The sequence below is a fragment of the Schistocerca serialis genome, chromosome 2, assembly GCF_023864345.2.
Source record: "Schistocerca serialis cubense isolate TAMUIC-IGC-003099 chromosome 2, iqSchSeri2.2, whole genome shotgun sequence".
In the NCBI taxonomy this organism is placed as follows: domain Eukaryota; kingdom Metazoa; phylum Arthropoda; class Insecta; order Orthoptera; family Acrididae; genus Schistocerca; species Schistocerca serialis.
This window is the reverse complement of record NC_064639.1, coordinates 979,063,880-979,083,223: the sequence shown is the minus strand read 5'-3', so window position 1 is coordinate 979,083,223 and position 19,344 is coordinate 979,063,880. Positions and strand designations below refer to the sequence as shown.

At 41.1% G+C, this 19,344-nt stretch overlaps 1 non-coding gene across 1 annotated transcript; it reads right to left on the bottom strand.

Annotated features, from left to right (window-relative positions):
• Window positions 1-660: 660 nt before the first annotated feature.
• Window positions 661-735, bottom strand: Trnat-ugu (transfer RNA threonine (anticodon UGU)). The gene has a single exon. It is a non-coding gene; the product is annotated as a tRNA-Thr (tRNA).
• Between the last annotated feature and the right edge of the window lie 18,609 nt (window positions 736-19,344).

The following is a 19,344-nucleotide window of genomic DNA, read 5'->3' as shown; positions in this document are numbered from 1 at the left end:
GCATTAACTACTGATAGGGATAGTTAGCAAATAGAGAACAAACAATGTATTTACCTTGATATCATCATATATAAATATAGCAGTTCATGACAAATTTCAAAACTCCGCCATCTCTCTCCCCACATCCACCACTGCTGGCGGCTCACCTCCAACTGTGCAACGCTACGCGCTGTTCACATCCAGCTGCCTAACACTAAAATGGCGAGTATTACAACAATGCAAAGCAGCCACAGACTGCACACAACACAGCCAGTGATTTTCATATAGAGGTGGCGTTACCAATAAAAAAACCTAAACAGCCTACTTACAAGCGTACTGTTGAGTTAGAAAATGACGAAATGAAGTTTTGTGAAACCAATATTTTTATTTGTGATGACAGACTATTATCTGCAATCCTATAGAGCAACCATCGAGATGTAGGGTGTTCAAAAATTGTCGTTACGAACTTCTAGGACTTGTAGAGAGTGAGTACAAAATACTCTGAATACGAATCCATGCCCGGAAACGTACCGTTTCCGTTCTACGACGGTTTTAGTTCAGATGTGTAACGCATCCACGTCTACTGAGCGAAAGAGAAAAGTCTCAGAAATTAGAATTGTATTAATACCCTCAGCAGCTAACGGGCGTTGATATATATCAACGGGGACAGGTGAACATGTGTGCCCCGACCGGAACTCGAACCCGGGCTCTCCTGCTTACAGGGCAGACGCTCTATCCGTCTGAGCCACCGAGGGCACAGATGATGGCGCGACTGCAGGGACTATCTCGCACACGCCTCCCGCGAGACCCATATCCTCACCTTATATGTCCACACACTACATTCGTAGTGTCCCTACCCAACACACTCATTACTCGTGGAAGACATTCTTACCAAGTCCCGTAAGAGTTCGGGGAATATGTGTGCATCCGCACAGAAGAAGGAGGTCATGGCCGGTATTACCAGAACTATATACTTTATGGTGGATGACTTCTACGACGGCCGGCCGCGGTGGTCTCGCGGTTCTAGGCGCGCAGTCCGGAACCGTGCGACTGCTACGGTCGCAGGTTCGAATCCTGCCTCGGGCATGGATGTGTGTGATGTCCTTAGGTTAGTTAGATTTAAGTAGTTCTAAGTTCTAGGGGACTGATGACCACAGCAGTTGAGTCCCATAGTACTCAGAGACAACTTCTACGACGTCATACGATCACCTGATGTCACTTAACATCTGCCTTGCTGCAATACCTATTCAATACCTCATCGTCTCCGATACAGTGAACAAGGCTCGGTCCACGCTTTCGGAGTACACAGACATGTTCCTTGTACATGGCGAAGCTCGATGTAATGAAAGAGCTGCTATTAGGCTGTATCACGAACGTTTTCCGTAACGTAGCACGCCATCATACAAACATTTTGCTCAAGTTACTCAGGAACTCCGAGAAACACGTACCTTCACCATGACGAGACAGGACTGTGGTTCTCCACGGCAAGCCCGAAATTTGAAGATACAGAAGAACAGAATTTGAAGATATACTGCATCGCATTGAAGAGAACCTGTCAACGGGTATTCGAACAATTGCACGTGCAGTGAGTGTCAGTTACAGTATCGTCTGGGATGCTCTGTGTGAGCAAAAATAACATAGTACCACTTACAAAAAACTTGGGTGACCCAGTCACCCTGTTAACACATTAAAAATACCTCCCTAAAATCTTGTTAAAAATGTTGGACAATTCACAAAACTTCAAAACTCTAACCTCATTCGTTTGAACGTTACTTAAAATAGAGGGCACATTTTTCGGCAAGCCGGCCGCGGTCCTCTGGTCGGAAAATAAAACACAGTCCAGTAAAGTGTGGCGAACTGTGTCGCTTCCAGTCACTCGTTTTCCCATCGACACGCTGACTCTGGACCACGCCGGCCGCTGTGGCCGAGCGGTTCTAGGCACTTCAGTCCGGAACTGCGCTGCTGCTACGGTCGCAGGTTCGAATCCTGCCTCGGGCATGGATGTGTGTGATGTCATTAGGTTAGTTAGGTTTAAGTAGTTCTAAGTCTAGGGGACTGATGACCTCGGATGTTAAGTCCTATAGTGCTTAGAGCCATTTGAACCATTTTTTGACTCTGGATCTCAGGAACAAGGTGGTAGCATGCACGGGCGTGGCAGACTGAAACACCTGAAGATCACGAAACGCCTTCTTGGCTGCTAGATCCTCCCTCTCGTTCCCCCTGTGCCTGGTACCCAGAAGAAAGATACCTCCTTCCCCAGCCGTTGTAGATGGAGGAGGGCGTCCTGGATATTCTGGATGACTTCATCTGCTGGGTACAAACGTTGGAGAGCGAAGGGCGCTCAGAGAATATGAACAGATAGGAAATTTAGCACTGGAAGAACGTCTCATATGCTCGAGTGCCCGCAAGATGGCATATAAATCTCCCTGGAAGACAGTAAATTCTAGAGGCAGTTGGACCTTGAGGACACGATTAGGGAAAACGACAGAGCAACCAACGGCTTCCCTCTGCTTAGGCCTATCCGTAAAGACAGCTACATAGTTGTGGTACTTATTCTTTCAGTTCCCCTGTATTTTGTTTTCTCTGTGTTTTAATTTCAAATATAGCTACTTTCTCTCTTCGTAATTTGTTTCAGTGCACGTGAGATAGTGACCTTTTGGCCATTTCAAGTGCATGAGTGTGCAACAATTAGAGAGTTTGTCACCACATTCGTTTGTTGAAGGGCGCTGATGACCTCGATGTTGAGTGCCCATAAGATCCAAACACAACAACAACAACAACAACAACAACAACAACAATAACGTACCACTTACAAAGAGTACACGCTATGGGTCCAACCGATTTTCCACATGGCGTTGTCTACCTCACGTGGTTCCTGTACCTCTGCATCCACACACACTTATTTCCAAGTCGAGTTCTGTTTACAGACGAATGTAAGTTCACAAGAGACTATTCTCAATTCGCGAAACAGCCATGTCTGGGCCGACGGAAACCCTTGTGCCATGCATGTTCAGGGATTTCAGCAGCGGTCTGGCACTAACGTGTGGGCGCGTATTCTGGACGGTCATGTGAGTGGGCCATGCCTCCTTCCACTCAAGCTGACTGGCCCTACATACATGATCTTCCTACAAAACGTACTGGACCAGTTCTTGGAAGATGTTCCACTGAAAGTCCGTCAAGAAATGTAGTTTCAGAACGATGGTGCACCACCTCATTTCTCACGGTCAGTTTGGAGACATCTCAACGGGGATAAGGTGAAAGATGGATAGGCCGAGGTGGTCCAACGGCGTGGTCCTCACGATCGCCGGATTTAAATCCTATGGACTACTTCTTATGGAGTCGAATGGGAAAGTTTAACATACGAGACTTCCGTAGAGACAGAGGAAGATTTGCTCTCACGAGTTCTGGCCACTGCACTAGAAATTGAAGAGACCCCAGGTGGGATGTAGAGTGTACTAGAACATGCTTAGTAGGTACAATGTCTGTAACAACGTTATGTATATACAGTATGGTGCGTTCTTTTTGGTTTTGGAATAATATAAACACGTAATTTTTAAGTGTTAATAAGAAAACATGTGCTTCAGTGATAAATGGATGTTTCTTTACGTCCCCTTCCGAGTTGTTACCTATTAACTGTACCGTCTCACACTTAATTCAGTTCATCAAGCAGAAGCGGATTAGTTAGACATCTGAATTGAAACAGTTTTAAAACGGAAATGGCACGTTTTCGCACATGGGCCCCTATTCAAAATAGTATGTACTCACTCACTTGTAAAAGTATTAAAAGTTTGTAAAGGGGGTTTCCGAACACCCTGTATGCAAATATGCGGACAATTTTAACAGAAAAAAGAAGCCCGAAACCATGCATGGATGGTAGTTCTACAGAATGAACAAATAAGTTTTAAATTTAGCAGATGACAGTTAGATTGTTAAGTTTTATCTTTAACAAGGATTTCTGTTCCAACTACGTGTACACTTCTGAAAGACCTTGTAAAAATAACTATGCTCCCTGAGGGCGCTGCAGTCGTGGTATATTTTAAACCTTTGGTTCGATGCTATTGTGGTTGTAATACTCTGGTAAGTAGAAGTGTGCTGTGGCTTAAAACAACACAGATCTAACATTATATATTTATCGGGGCACACATAAAGTACTTGTTAGATGTAATTGTAGTGTCTGTGTAAATTTGTGCAACGTTTAATTCCACAAATGAATTCGAGAAAGAAACAAGTAGTACCTCTGACCTGCATGTGGTTATTTTTTAGACGTTGTATATTAATGCATTTGCCTGACATACGTGTCTACAGTGTGATACTAACATAGTGATTGTGCATTTATTTGTTGGTTTCCTGTTTCAAAATCACAGTTTTTAGAAAAATGGTTTAATGCTGGCAGAAACTATGATTTCCGACCGACAAAAAACTAGTCTCTATGTTCGTAACATATCGAAGGAAATTGTTTCCTTGTAAATCGCAGAAGGCTGAAAGACGATGCTGTTCAATCTACTATCGCTCTGCAAACCATGTACAATATATTAGTAATGGCTGTAATTTCTTCTTACGTGAAGATTAAATTACGTGCCGTAGCAACTAATTACAGTTTACGCTTCATAAATGAATCCTAAGGCAGCACATGAATAAATCATCGCTGCTCCTTAATTAATAATAAAGTGGTTTAATATTGAAATACTTTTTATTTATAAGCCTCATATCAAAGAAAGGAAAAAATGTTCAAATGTCTGCCCATGTATCTTACCAAACGTTCTGCAGCAATTCACTAGAATTTATTACCAATATATGATTGTAAACTAAATAAACTTTAGCTAGCATAACATTTTTGCAAATTAACAATAATAGTAAGTTAATTTTGAAGATACGTAAAATCTGACACATTCTTAAGAGTTGTTACCTATTTTTTTCCGTTACACCATCAATTACTGCCACCGCAACCGTATATCACCTTCCTCTCACTTGGTCAGTGTGATATAATCATACAGCAAAGAACCGAAAATATTGTTTAACCAGCTATGGTTTGATAGCTTTCTTAGGGAGGCAGGTATTCTTCTTCAGGGATAACAGAAAGCAAAAATTGCTTTATGTGCTGATAGCCTAGCCTTCATAATGAGGTGCACATTTCTCATGTTCATGGATAACAGAAAGTACACACTGCTAAACGTGTCGTGAGCCAAGAGCATATTAGGAAATTTCAATTATGGCACTTACATTTTCAGAATGGATACATCAATGGCCTTACATATTTTTAACAATAGCTGGGATTTTTGACAGGGCTGGAGGACATGAGTCTCAAATTTTTATTTTAGTGTGCATATACAGACCTAAGATTTTGATGAAAACACCACACCAAGTCAGGTACCGATTGAAGTGTGTCCATCTTCCAAATTTCACATTTTTTGTACGTACATGTCGCATACAGTATATCGTACAAAATAGTAATAATGTAGTGTACCAGATACGGGAAAAATCATGCGATGCTAAATATATTTTACTTCGTCAGTTTGGAGCACTAAACAACGAATGCTACAAGTCGCGCTCATGCTAACGTATTAAGCTGTATTTAGTTGAGAACAAACAGGTATGACAAATTTCTTCTGGTACGTTAAATAAACCAGTAAATAGTAACTGGTTGCTGTTTGTTTACCACCGCAATGGCCGCTGAGGCGCTGTTCTGTTTGCCTGCTGTCCACTGTAGATGAATTACGGTACTGTGGAGCTTTGAAACTTAAGCTACGCCCTCTTTCCAAGGCATTTACATTCAGATGACGAAAGTCAAATGGTTCAAATGGCTCTGAGCGCTATGGGAATTAACATCTGTGGTCATCAGTCCCCCAGAACTTAGAACTACTTAAACCTAACTAACCTAAGGACATCACACACATCCATGCCCGAGGCAGGATTCGAACCTGCGACCGGAGCAGTCCCGCGGTTCCGGACTGAGCGCCTAGAACCGCTAGACCACCGCGGCCGGCGACGAAAGTCATGGGGCAGCGAAAAGCACAGATACACACGGCGGAAGTATCGCGTACACAAGATATAAAAGGGCAACGCATTGGAGGAGCTCTCATTTGTACTCAGGCGATTCATCTGAAAAGGTTTCCGACCTGATTACAACCGAACAACGGTAACCGACAGAGTCTGATCGCGGAGTCTTAATTGGAGCTGGACGCATGGGACATTTCATTTCGGAAAGCGTTAGGGAATTCATTATTCTGAGATCCACAATTCTTCTTCTTCCGTATCCGGATGCACCAATTATGTCTTCCCTTCCCAGTACTTAGCAACGTAGTTTGCTTTGTCATTGACTTTCAAAATATCATCTTTAGTGCATGTTATAGACATATCTGGGCAAATCAATAGGTGGTCCAAGTCCTGTATTGCTCCGCATTCACACCTATCGCTATCTCTGTAACCCAATTTAAATTGATTTACACCCAGTTACTCCAGTGCGCAGCCGGTTTAATGACCTCCAAGTTGTAAAAGGTAGTTGAAATCCTGCAGATCCCTCCTCAAGTAGTTCCATTGTGGAGTGTGGCACCATTTCTTCCCAAAGAGATAGCCGCCTTGCGACGGGCTTGGTGGCAAGCTCTTCAGTAGTTTCAATGAAACTCCTGCGGGATTTCAGCCGGACACGTTGTTTTCGGTGCTTATGCATTAGGTGTCGAGGATCATTCTTTTGTTTTGATCTTTCGATCTCGGCGGCTACTTGTCTGCGGATAGTGGGTGGTGCTATGCCTATGATGGGATAAATGGTGTCTGTGGGAGTTGGTTTGAGGCATCCTGTGACAATACGTACAGTTTCGTTTACGGCGACGTCAATTTCCTTTGTGTGAGCAGAGTTCCTCCAAACTGGCGCCGCATATTCCGCTGCTGAGATACTCAGCGCCAGACCCGTGGTTCGCAAAACGTGTGGTTGAGCTCCCCACGATGAGCCTGTTAGCTTCCGCAGTATGTTGTTCCTGGCACCGACCTTTTTTTTAGTGTTGTGACAGTGCTGCTTAAAAATAAGTGCTCTGTCCAGTGTTACTCCCAGGTATTTTGGGCTGTTTGTATGTTTCAGCTCTTCCCCTTGCCACATGACTCGGAGTTTCCGTTTGGCTTGTTTGTTCCTAAGATGGAAGGCGGATACTTGAGATTTACTAGGGTTTGGTTTGAGATTATTGCCGTCGTAATAGGTAGCAAGTTCTGTTAAGGCTCCTGTGAGATTCTCCTCCACTTGTTCAAAGGTTTTATCCTGAGTGGCCACTGCTGCATCATCAGCATATATGAACATTCGTGTCTGGTGGCTGATGGGAAGATCGTTGGTATAGATGTTAAATAATATTGGAGCCAAGACACTACCCTGTGCAAGTCCATTTTTCTGTGTCCTCCAACGGCTGTTTTTAGATTGTAAGGTTACATAGTAGCGTCTGTTCTGTAGCATGCATTGCACGAACATAGAAAGGGTGTAGTCCTTAGTGACATTATACACTTTCTGGGTAAGCAACTTATGGTTAACTGTGTCATATGCAGCACTGAGAACCAGGAATGCGACCCCAGTTACTTCTCCTCTCTGATAGCCGTCTTCGATGTGCTGTGTGAGATTAAGGATTTGGCCACAGCATGATTTTCCTGGTCGATATCCAGCTTGTTCGTTAAGTTTTGTCATCTTTGGTTTTGGTGCTCCGGTGTTTGCAGGATTGGCCGACTAGGTCGTTTCCAGGGGACGCCCGATTGCTTGTTGTTCGAGTGGTGAACGCAATCTTCGTGGAGGCTCCTGCAGTGTCCCCCAGACCCACAATGACAAGAATGTGCAGAGTATACCAAATTTCAGGCATTACCTCTCACCAAGGACAATGCAGTGGCCCACAGACTTAACTACCGAAAGCAGCGGCGTATGCGTAGAATTGTCAGTGCTGACAGACAAGTAACACTGTGCGAAATAACCGCAGAAATCAATGTGAGACGTAGGACGAACGTATCCATTAGGACAGTCTAGCGCCTCTCCTGGGCTCGTCATCATATCGGTTGGACCTTAGACCGTGGCCTGGTCGGATGAATCCCGATTCTTGAAAGGAGTATATAGAGGGTTTATACAAGGGCGATGTACTTGAGGACAATGTTATGGAAATGGAAGAGGATGTAGATGAAGATGAAATGGGAGATAAGATACTGCGTGAAGAGTTTGACAGAGCACTGAAAGACCTGAGTCGAAACAAGGCCCCCGGAGTAGACAACATTCCATTGGAACTACTGACGGCCTTGGGAGAGCCAGTCCTGACAAAACTCTACCATCTGCTGAGCAAGATGTATGAAACAGGCGAAATACCCTCAGACTTCAAGAAGAATATAATAATTCCAATCCCAAAGAAAGCAGGTGTTGACAGATGTGAAAATTACCGAACTATCAGTTTAATAAATCACAGCTGCAAAATACTAACGCGAATTCTTTACAGACGAATGGGAAAACTGGTAGAAGCGGACCTCGGGGAGGATCAGTTTGGATTTCGTAGAAATGTTGGAACACGTGAGGCAATACTAACCCTACGACTTATCTTAGAAGAAAGATTAAGAAAAGGCAAACCTACATTTCTAGCATTTGTAGACTTAGAGAAAGCTTTTGACAACGTTAACTGGAATACTCTCTTTCAAATTCTGAAGGTGGCAGGGGTAAAATACAGGGAGCGAAAGGCTATTTACAATTTGTACAGAAACCAGATGGCAGTTATAAGAGTCGAGGGGCATGAAAGGGAAGCAGTGGTTGGGAAAGGAGTTAGACAGGGTTGTAGCCTCTCCCCGATGTTATTGAATCTGTATATTGTGCAAGCAGTAAAGGAAACAAAAGAAAAATTCGGAGTAGGTATTAAAATTCATGGAGAAGAAGTAAAAACTTTGAGGTTTGCCGATGACATTGTAATTCTGTCAGAGACAGCAAAGGACTTGGAAGAGCAGTTGAACGGAATGGACAGTGTCTTGAAAGGAGGATATAAGATGAACATCAACAAAAGCAAAACGAGGATAATGGAATGTAGTCAAATTAAATCGGGTGATGCTGAGGGGATTAGATTAGGAAATGAGACACTTAAAATAGTAAAGGAGTTTTGCTATTTAGGGAGTAAAATAACTGATGATGGTCGAAGTAGAGAGGATATAAAATGTAGTCTGGCAATGGCAAGGAAATCGTTTCTGAAGAAGAGAAATTTGTTAACATCGAGTATAGATTTAAGTGTCAGGAAGTCGTTTCTGAAAGTATTTGTATGGAGTGTAGCCATGTATGGAAGTGAAACATGGACATTAAATCGTTTGGACAAGAAGAGAATAGAAGCTTTCGAAATGTGGTGCTACAGAAGAATGCTGAAGATAAGGTGGGTAGATCACGTAACTAATGAGCAGGTATTGAATAGAATTGGGGAGAAGAGAAGTTTGTGGCACAACTTGACTAGAAGAAGCGATCGGTTGGTAGGACATGTTTTGAGGCATCAAGGGATCACAAATTTGGCATTGGAGGGCAGCGTGGAGGGTAAAAATCGTAGAGGGAGACCATGAGATCAATACACTAAGCAGATTCAGAAGGATGTAGGTTGCAGTAGGTACTGGGAGATGAAGAAGCTTGCACAGGATAGAGTAGCATGGAGAGCTGCATCAAACCAGTCTCAGGACTGAAGACCACAACAACAACAAGAGCTGATGGTAGGGTTCGACTGTGGCGCAGAACCCGCGAAACCATGGACCAAGTTGTCAACAAGGTACTGTGCAAGCTTCATGATGGTGTAGGCTATATTTGCATGAAACGGACTGGGTCCCCTTGTCCTAATGAACCACTCATTGACTGGAAATGGTTGTGTTCGGCTACTTGGAGACCGTTTGTACCATTCATGGACTTCATGTTTAGAAACAGCGATGGAATTTTATGGATGCAATGCGCCATGTCACTAGACCATAATTTGATTTGATCCATTATAAATGGTTTTTGAAAGCCTGCGACTGTAGATACAATAGGTTTGTTTATAAATAGTAAATGCTCCAAGTTCTACGTAGGACAAACGGGCCGAAATATCAACACCAGATACACAGAGCACATTAGAGCACACACACACAACAAACACACTACATCAGCAATAGCAACACACATACATAATACAGGACATCCATTTGGAAAAATAGAGCAAAATGTCAAAGTACTCTACCGACTAAATAAAGGACATAAAATGGATTTGCTTGAAGAACTGGAGATATATTCACATTACAGAAAATATGAAGATAAAATATTAAATGAAAAACTTGAAATTGAATCAGTGAATTTTTTCAGATGTTTCGATAATATACTTAAATAAAAATAGTAAAACATATAAATAAGCACAATTGTAAAATCAATATAAATAATTCATGAGCCAAACTGTTAAGATAAATAACCTCTGGACAAAAGCATATCATCTGTGGAAGACCTATAATGTTATCTCTGTGGACTACATGTAAGAAGATCTTTGTAACTGTTTTGTTTATATAAGATATTTTCGATGTGTAAAGTGTACAAGTTGTGTGTGATGTTAAGTGTGTGTGAGACTCTACACAAATGGACCATTAGAAAACTGTAAGTACAAATTGTTCTCAAACTTTAGCCACTAACCTCAAAGAAAGAATTGATACCCAACTAAAAATCGCGTTTCTTATGTATTACAGTAAAAGCCAACAAAATGAAGCAGACTCACACACACTGACAACATCAAAAGAAATGGCTTAACACACATCAAAGAAACGCACTTGAAAATGAGAATTATTTCTCGAAACGCGTCGTGCGAATAGTAAAATAAAAAATCGTGACTGGTAGTAGAAGATTTATTATTTATAAACAAACCTAGACCATAATTGTTTGCGATTGGTTTAAAGAACATTCTTGACAATTCGAGCGAATAATTTGGCCACCCAGATTGCCCGACATGAGTCCCACTGGATGTTTACCAGACAAAAGTCAGTTTGTGCACAAAATCCTGTACCGGCAACACTTTCGCAATTACGCACGGCTGTAAAGCCAGCATGGCTCAACATTTGTGCGGAGGTCTTCCAACAACTTGTTGAGTCTCTGGCACTTCGAGGTGACGCACTACGCCGTGCGAAAGGAGGTCCAACACGCTATTATGTGGAATCCAAGGAATTTTGTCAGTGAATGGCGCTTCCGACGTAAGATGAATCAGTCGGAAAGATTCAGCGGACTGGGAGCGCTTCTGAATGCATCCAGCGCAGCTCTGGCGGACACTACAGGCACAAAATGTTTCATGGACCACAACATACAACCCGGAAGATTCACCAGCAGCTATTCCAACATCTTTTGTGGAAGTCTAAGTACGGCTACCTGAATTCACCTTCCACAATCGATATTCGCACGATCATCTCAACAACTTATACATCCAAGTTGCTGACGAGAACAAGTTACGGAAGAATGAAAAAGAATACTGAGTATTCCTGCGAAGACGACCACTTTGGGTTTAGAATAGGTAAAGGCACCGGATAATGGAAGCTTGATAATGGGAGCAAGACTTAAGAAAAATGAAGACGCCTTATTTGATTTGTCACCTAAAAAAGCGTCCGAGAATGTAAAACGGTGCACGATGTTCGAAGTTTTGCGAAAAACAGAAGTAAGCTGTAAATAAAGATAGGCGATGTTACAATATGAACAAGAAAAGAAGGGACAATGGGAACTGAAATGCAGTAACGAAATGCTAGGGTTAAAAAGCGTGTAAGACAGAGGTATATTGTTTCGTCCATAATGTTGAATATATACATTAAAGAAGCAATGACAGAAATGAAAGAAAAGTTGAAGAGTGGGATTAAAATGAAAGGCGAAAGGATATCAGTTATTAGATTCGTTGTTGACATTGCTAACCTTCGTGAATGGAGAAGAATTAGAGACGTGTTGATAGTGATAAAATACAGAAAGTGAGGTGTTATTTACAGCTTTTACAGAAACCAGACTGAATTTATAAGCATCGAAGTACAAGAAGATAAACTACCCACTCACTACAAAACTTGTTTTTTGCTTGTCAAAAATGATCTGTAGATTCGTGTGGCGTAAGATGGAATGCACACACGACAAATAGTGTCAAATATTATCAAACATAGACAGTAATTTGAGAAAGAAATTTTTGATAATGTGCGTTTGAAGCGCAGAATTCTATTGTTGCCCGCCATTACATGCAACCTAATTAATATTAGCTAAGAGGCATCTTCCTCAAGAAAGACCAGTTTGGGTTCCGGAGAAAATTAGCAGAACGCGAGGGAATAATGGCCCTACAATTTATGTTAGACGATGCACTGAACAAAGCCAAACCTAGATTTATAGCATGTACAGATACCAAAAAAGAATTTTATAACGTTGACTTGAGTGAATTCTTTAAAATTCTGAACGTAATAGCGATAAAATACAGAAAGTGAGGTGTTATTTACAGCTTTTACAGAAACCAGACTGCATTTATAAGCGTCGAAGTACATGAAGATAAACTACCCACTCACTACAAAACTTGTTTTTTGCTTGTCAAAAATGATCTGTAGATTCGTGTGGCGTAAGGTGGAATGCACACACGACAAAATGTTCAAAACTTCACTAAGAATGATAAAGGAGGGTTTTATTTTTAAAAAAAGTCCTTCTTGAAAAATTAAACTCTGATTATTGTCAGAAAGACTGTATAACACAAGAAGACCCCAACAGTTACGAAATTCTCTCAATACAATAATAACAGACATTCCAACCAATTGCGTTGTTTGTGACATAACTGGGAAGCGACGTCCGAGTTTCCTTGGCTACCGTAAGGCGATATGCAAGTGAACTGTTTGCTAAACTCGGTATTCTATTATAAATTCTCCCAATTCCCGATTCTTGTGCGCTTAATGACATAGGACTGTGCATTACAGGCATCTGTTGAAGAATAGGATTGAGTGAGGTCGCTTGCCTCATAGAAAGTAGTGGTGGATGTAAGTTAGTACCATCAAGTTAACCCCACCAAAAGTTTTGGCTAGGTTGTAGGATAGAGTTGGTGTGTCAATGTGGGTAGTCCGAAATATCTGGAAAGATAATCAGATTTATTCCATTTGAGAATTTGCGTATGCTTATAAATTGCATTAACGAGGTGATTGATGCCTCTTGAATGTGGACAGATTAATAGCATAATAAGGAGAAAGGAGTACAACACGAATCTACAACTATAAAACCTAGACTGTGCGGATTGGCGCTTCCCCTTAATTGAATGAGAGCACAAGATTCTAGGTCACGTACTTTACATCTATATCTAATCACAGAAATAATGCGAGGATGTACTGTTGTGCTCAACAGGTCAATGACGACCCGTTTAACATCTTTGTACTGCACGGCGAATCGTGCTACGGCAGGAACAGCGTATATTACTTATTCTGCTCTTCTGTTCCGCGACAGTATATAGCCCATATAGGTTGCCACCTTGCATAATGAAATCAAAGAGATCAAATCAACACTAATGGCCAATATTATTAATTATCTGAGGGACAAAGATTTCCTTCAGTTAATAGTTCTGACAAACACACATTTCATTCTTGTGCATGCGTTGGTTGCCTTGAAAAATTTCTCCAAAAATCTTTTCAATCAATAGAATCAGTAACATACCGTATGTTTACGAAGAAGTGTTTATCCCCATCATGAAGTACTCCAGATAATTTCTACCAGATTCACGAATATTACATCCCCTGTTCTAGAAACTCTACTGCTCGCTACTATGTCTGGCTCTGGTTCAAATGGCTCTGAGCACTATGGGACTTAACTTTTGAGGTAATCAGTCTACTATGTCTGAAATAAGAATGATCCATTGCTGCACAACTGACGGACTAGCAAGCGAACCACAAAAAAATTTAAAACACAGAGTCCAGGATCTTATACACCGCTCGTGCAGTGCGCTCATTAATTTTTTTCGCAGTATAGTAAAGGTGAAATATTTACAAAGACAGAAAACATATGAAAACCTTTCAAATATATTCGAAACAAAATATTTGATTCACTATTACTGACCAGATTTACCTGCTTAGTCATCTTCAAATGAACATTTACATATGTTCGTATTTATTTAGCATTAAGAGATCTTACATCATGTCATGAAAGAAACAAGATATCAGAGAATACTCCAAGAGCATTGGAATTTCGTAAACCATACTGAAATGCGTAATTCGGCTTGAAGTGCGCATTCGTGTGTCCAGACTCACACTGAAGTACCTGGCATTACGCTTTTCAGTGTAATTTTCGGAATGCCAATTTTTGTGGAATAGTTGTTGCTGTGGTCTTCAATCCGAGGACTGGTTTGATGCACATCTCCACCTACACTATCCTGTGCAAGCTTCTTCACCTCTGAATAACTACTGCAACCTACATATTTCTGAATCTGCTAACTGTATTCGTCTCTCTCCGCGATTTTTTACCGCCCAAACTTCCTTCCAGTACTAAACTGGTGATCCTTTGATTCCTCAGAATGATTCCTATCAACCGATCTGTTCTTTTAGTTAAGCTTTGCCACAAATTTCTTTCCTCCCCAGTTCTATTCAGTATCTCCTCATTTGTTACGTGATCTACACATCTAATCTTCAGCTTTCTACTGCAGCATCCATTTCAAAAGCTTCCATTCCCTCTTGTCTAAACTATTTATTGTCCATGTTTCACTTCCATATATGACTACATGCCTCACAAACACCTTTAGAATAGACCTCCTAACCTTTAAGTCCGTATTCGATGTTAAAAATTGTCTTCTTCAGAAATGCATTTGTTGCCATTGCTAGTCTATATTTTATATCCTCTCTAATGGGCCATCATCAGTTATTTTGCTACCCAAATAGCAAAGTTACTTTGACTGTCTCATTTACTGATCTAATTTCCTCAGCTTCACCTAATTCAATGAGACTACATTCCATTAACCTTGTTTTGCTTCAGTTGATGTTCATCTTGTATCCTCCTTTCTTCTGTAATGTCATACGTTCCACAAAATGAACAGTTGAAAATAGGCAGTGGTGTGGAATGAAACACCTCATTACAAATAAACTGACAGGCTCTGTGGAAAAGATTAATACAAGCCAATTTATTTGTTGTTGTTGTGGTCTTCAGTCCTGAGACTGGTTTGATGCAGCTCTCCATGCTACTCTATTCTGTGCAAGCTTCTTCATCTCCCAGTATCTACTGCAACCTACATCCTTCTGAATCTGCTTAGTGTATTCATCTCTTGGTCTCCCTCTACGATTTTTACCCTCCACGCTGCCCTCCAATGCTAAATTTGTGATCCCTTGATGCCTCAAAACATGTCCTATCAACCGATCCCTTCTTCTAGTCAAGTTGTGCCACAAACTTCTCTTCTCCCCAATCCTATTCAATACCTCCTCATTAGTTACGTGATCTACCCACCGTATCTTCAGCATTCTTCTGTAGCACCACATTTCGAAAGCTTCTATTCTCTTCTTGTCCAAACTGGTTATCGTCCATGTTTCACTTCCATACATGGCTACACTCCATACAAATACTCTCAGAAACGACTTCCTGACACTTAAATCAATACTCGATGTTAACAAATTTCTCTTCTTCAGAAACGATTTCCCAATTTATTTAGCAAACCAAAAACATAGCATCATCGTTCTGCAAGACGATTAATGCTTTATTGCTAATAACATGGAAATAAAATCAGAAAATTGAAACTAATAAAATATTTTCGTGATTAAGTGAAGGCGATTTAAATCACTTGATGGTTCCCAGCCACAGAAATACGTTTTGTTTTCATTTGACGTGGTAGTAGTAAATGAAGAGCAAAATCACGAAATATGAACACAGGCCACGTGGAGACTAACCTCACTACAACACAGATTGCTCTGTGAATGCGCCAAACTGGCAGCTTGAGTGCGCCAGAAAAAATTTTCCAGGTAGCATCTGGCTACGTGTTACTGCTGGTCATACGGCCAACAGCCATACTTCAGGTAGCCGGGAGCAAGAGAAGGTGCCGCTCATATGCGACTTCAGCTTTGCAACTGCTTAAACGAACCTCCTAGGCTGCCTACTCGCGAGTGGCTGGTGCGGATGTCGCCCAGCATTGGACCAGTGCTGCGACGGGAGCTGCAAAGGCCTTCTCATGTGGAGTCAGGTGCTCCGCAAGTTTGCTAGATGGTGCGCATGACTGCCGGCTAGGAGGTAGGGGTGGCTACCTCGCATGCTACACCTCTGGCACTGTCTGCGATTCGGCGTGGAAGCTAGCTGGCCGGCTTGATTCCGCGAGCTGGCCGAACTGCAGTCTTTCTCAAACGATTGTAAAGAAACTATTCGGCAAAAAGAAAATCCGCACATCTTGTTGCCTCATGAAGAAATGCCTATCATTTCGTAAATAATGGATTAAGTAAGGTACTGCAAGAACTTTGGGAAGTTTTCAGTGAGAAATACAGGTCGCTATGAATTTGCGTTTGGTGCATGCTAGGTCATATGTTTCTGCGTATGAGATGTAGCTAACATACTGAATTTTACTTTAAACTTTGAATCATATTGCTATCTATTACCAATCTCGAGAAAATGGGTTGTACATAAAGAGTTTCGTCCCGAACTTACAAACCAGCGAAAAAGCCAGAGTAAAATATTCACAAAATTCCTTTTATCTCGTAAACGGTTTCAGATATTGAAACAAGAGTTTGGAAAATGATAGTGTGTAAAGAGGAGAGTATTTCGCCATATGATTAATATGCGAAACTTCCATATCTAGTGTGATATTCAAGTGACTACAGATTTTGTCAATGAAATGAGGTAATATTTAAGCGTCATCAATAGCTGGCGAAACGAGTATTACTGTGGGTTTGGAACAACATATGTGAGGAAATTGCAGTTTATTTTTATACCAAGAAACGGGCGGTATCTACACTACTGACTTGTCTTTCCATCAGTTGATGCTTTATGATTCTGTCGCAATTTCAACTGCACTACAGTGTTATTGGCATGAATATTTACAAACTCTGCTGTGTTTTGCCGAAAGAAGAAGATTTGACCGTGGTAACAAGGGAACTTAACGTATTACTCAAAACTCACCACCGATAACATCTCCCTGAAGAAAATTTAAGGGAATAAGAAGTTCGATGGAAATAAATCTATACCTTTGTTGAAATTTAAATGGAATCCTATACACCAGTGTGTTTTAGTAATGAATGATGTGCATTGACACCGTCATGTCTTGTATCTTAATGGTCTGAGAAATATGAAAACATTTAAATTTGCAAAATCTGGTCGACTACCTATCAAGCTGTAAACAGATTACCAATGTCTTTCGCAAGCTAAAAGATGTTTGCAGTGAAAAAGTACAATTCCTCATTATTACAGGGATAGGATGTGCTGTTAATTGTTTTGATATTTTTAGATTATTGAGATAGAGAAATAAAATCCGTTGTCCAGTTTCAATCCATATCATTAGTTATTAAGAATACAACGGGGTAAAGGATTTCACCTAAACTGGAACAGAAGTGGTGATTTATTTTCCCCAGACTTATAATCACCTTCATTTTTCTTCAGAGCAATATTATCAGTAACAAGTTTTGATATGTAAGGCTCCTTTTAACCACACTAATCGGTTTCTTTCGCCAAAATTCATCTGAGCTTACAAATATTCATCTCACCAACATTTTAATGCAGTTGAAATTGCGACACAGTAATAAAACAGCAACTGATGCAAAGACATGTCAATAGTTTACGAATATGTCCATACTCGGTAAAAAATAAACTGTAATTTCTTCACATATGTTGTTCCAAACCCACAGTAATTCTCGTTTCACTAGCTATCAATGCCACTTAAATATTACATCATTTCATTGAAAAGCCGCTTAAAATCGCTCTAGATATGGAAGTTTCGCATATTAATCATGTGGCGGAATACCCTCCTCTTTGAGTGCTGCCATTTGCTAAAATCTTGTTTTGATATCTGAAACTGCTTACGAGTGTGAATATTTCACTGTGGCTTCTACGCTCTCGCGCGAGCTCGTGAGGAAGCGCTTCCGAAATTCTTGCAGTATTTTACTTAATCCCACAATATCACAGTAAATTTGACCATTAACGAAATGATACGCGGTTCATCATGAAGCTGAGAAATGAAGCTATAAGATGCGAGGGAATCAATTTTGTTTGTCGTATAGTTTCTTTACAGTCGTCTGAGAAAGATTGCAGGTCGCCCGACGGGCGCGTGACGTTCCGTTTGGTTTCGAGGGGGTGGGGGTGGGGATGGGCGTGGGCGCGTTGCGGTGGGAATAGAATAACTTTTTTTAATTTTTTTTATTTTTTTATTTGGCCTTTGAGTGTGTACTCAGTTTAGCCATCGGCAACATATAGTGACAATGTACACAGAATTGAATAAACAAATACAGAAATGCATATTTACAAGAATAAAAAGCTTAACTGTTACACGTTTGTACAAAATGTTTTAAAAATTGAATTGAATTGGAAAATAATTCAAAGTGCCTTGGCTTACAATTCACACCAATTCTGAAATATCTTCATCAGCAACACATATTTATAATTTACGTACACCATTAAAACCTACAGATTGTGACCAGTACTCTTTATAAAGTTAACTATCACTTTATATAGACGAACGTCTTTACTACACAAAAGAGAAGAAGCTGATTGAGGAAGATGGTAGCCCATACTCAGCAATGTCTTCAGAAAGACCAACCGTTCACGGTCAAATTTGGGGCACATAAATAAGATGTGGTTGACATCAGCTTCCGACTCAGGATCACACTCACATGCTGGTGAACTGTAGACGTTGATCTGATGTAGATGTTGTGGGAAAGAGGCATGATTGAAGCGGAGTCTTATGATGGTAGAAATCGTGGATCGGTCCAGATGTGTCCTCATGAACCACGGCTGTGAAGGAATCCGAGGTTGTAGCGCTGCGTAATAACCGCCTTTTGTCTGTTGAGAAACGTTCCACATTTCCTGCCATTGTTGTCTTGCGTGATCATTGACTTCACGTAAGTAGTCTGTATAAGGAAGGTGCAGATCCAGGACGGTGCCTAAGGTTGCCGCTTGTTTGGCTAATGCATCAACTTCATCATTATAGAGGATACCAGAGTGGGAAGGTACCCACAACAAATGGATCGTCCGGCCCGTGCGTGTGCTGCGAATATATTCAGATATCTCATCCAAGATATAACTGTTGGTTGTTTTGTTCCATCGACTGTACTGAGTGTTTTTAAGAACGCTTTGCGAGTCAGATACTATCAATATCTTGCGGAAGTAAGTGCTAGAGACAAACTTAAGTGCTTCCAAAACTGCCACTGTCTCCGAATAACTTAAAAGAGTTCCCGCCCTGGATGCTGTGGCGTCAGTGGCCAAATAGGATTCCTGATTGACCAGCG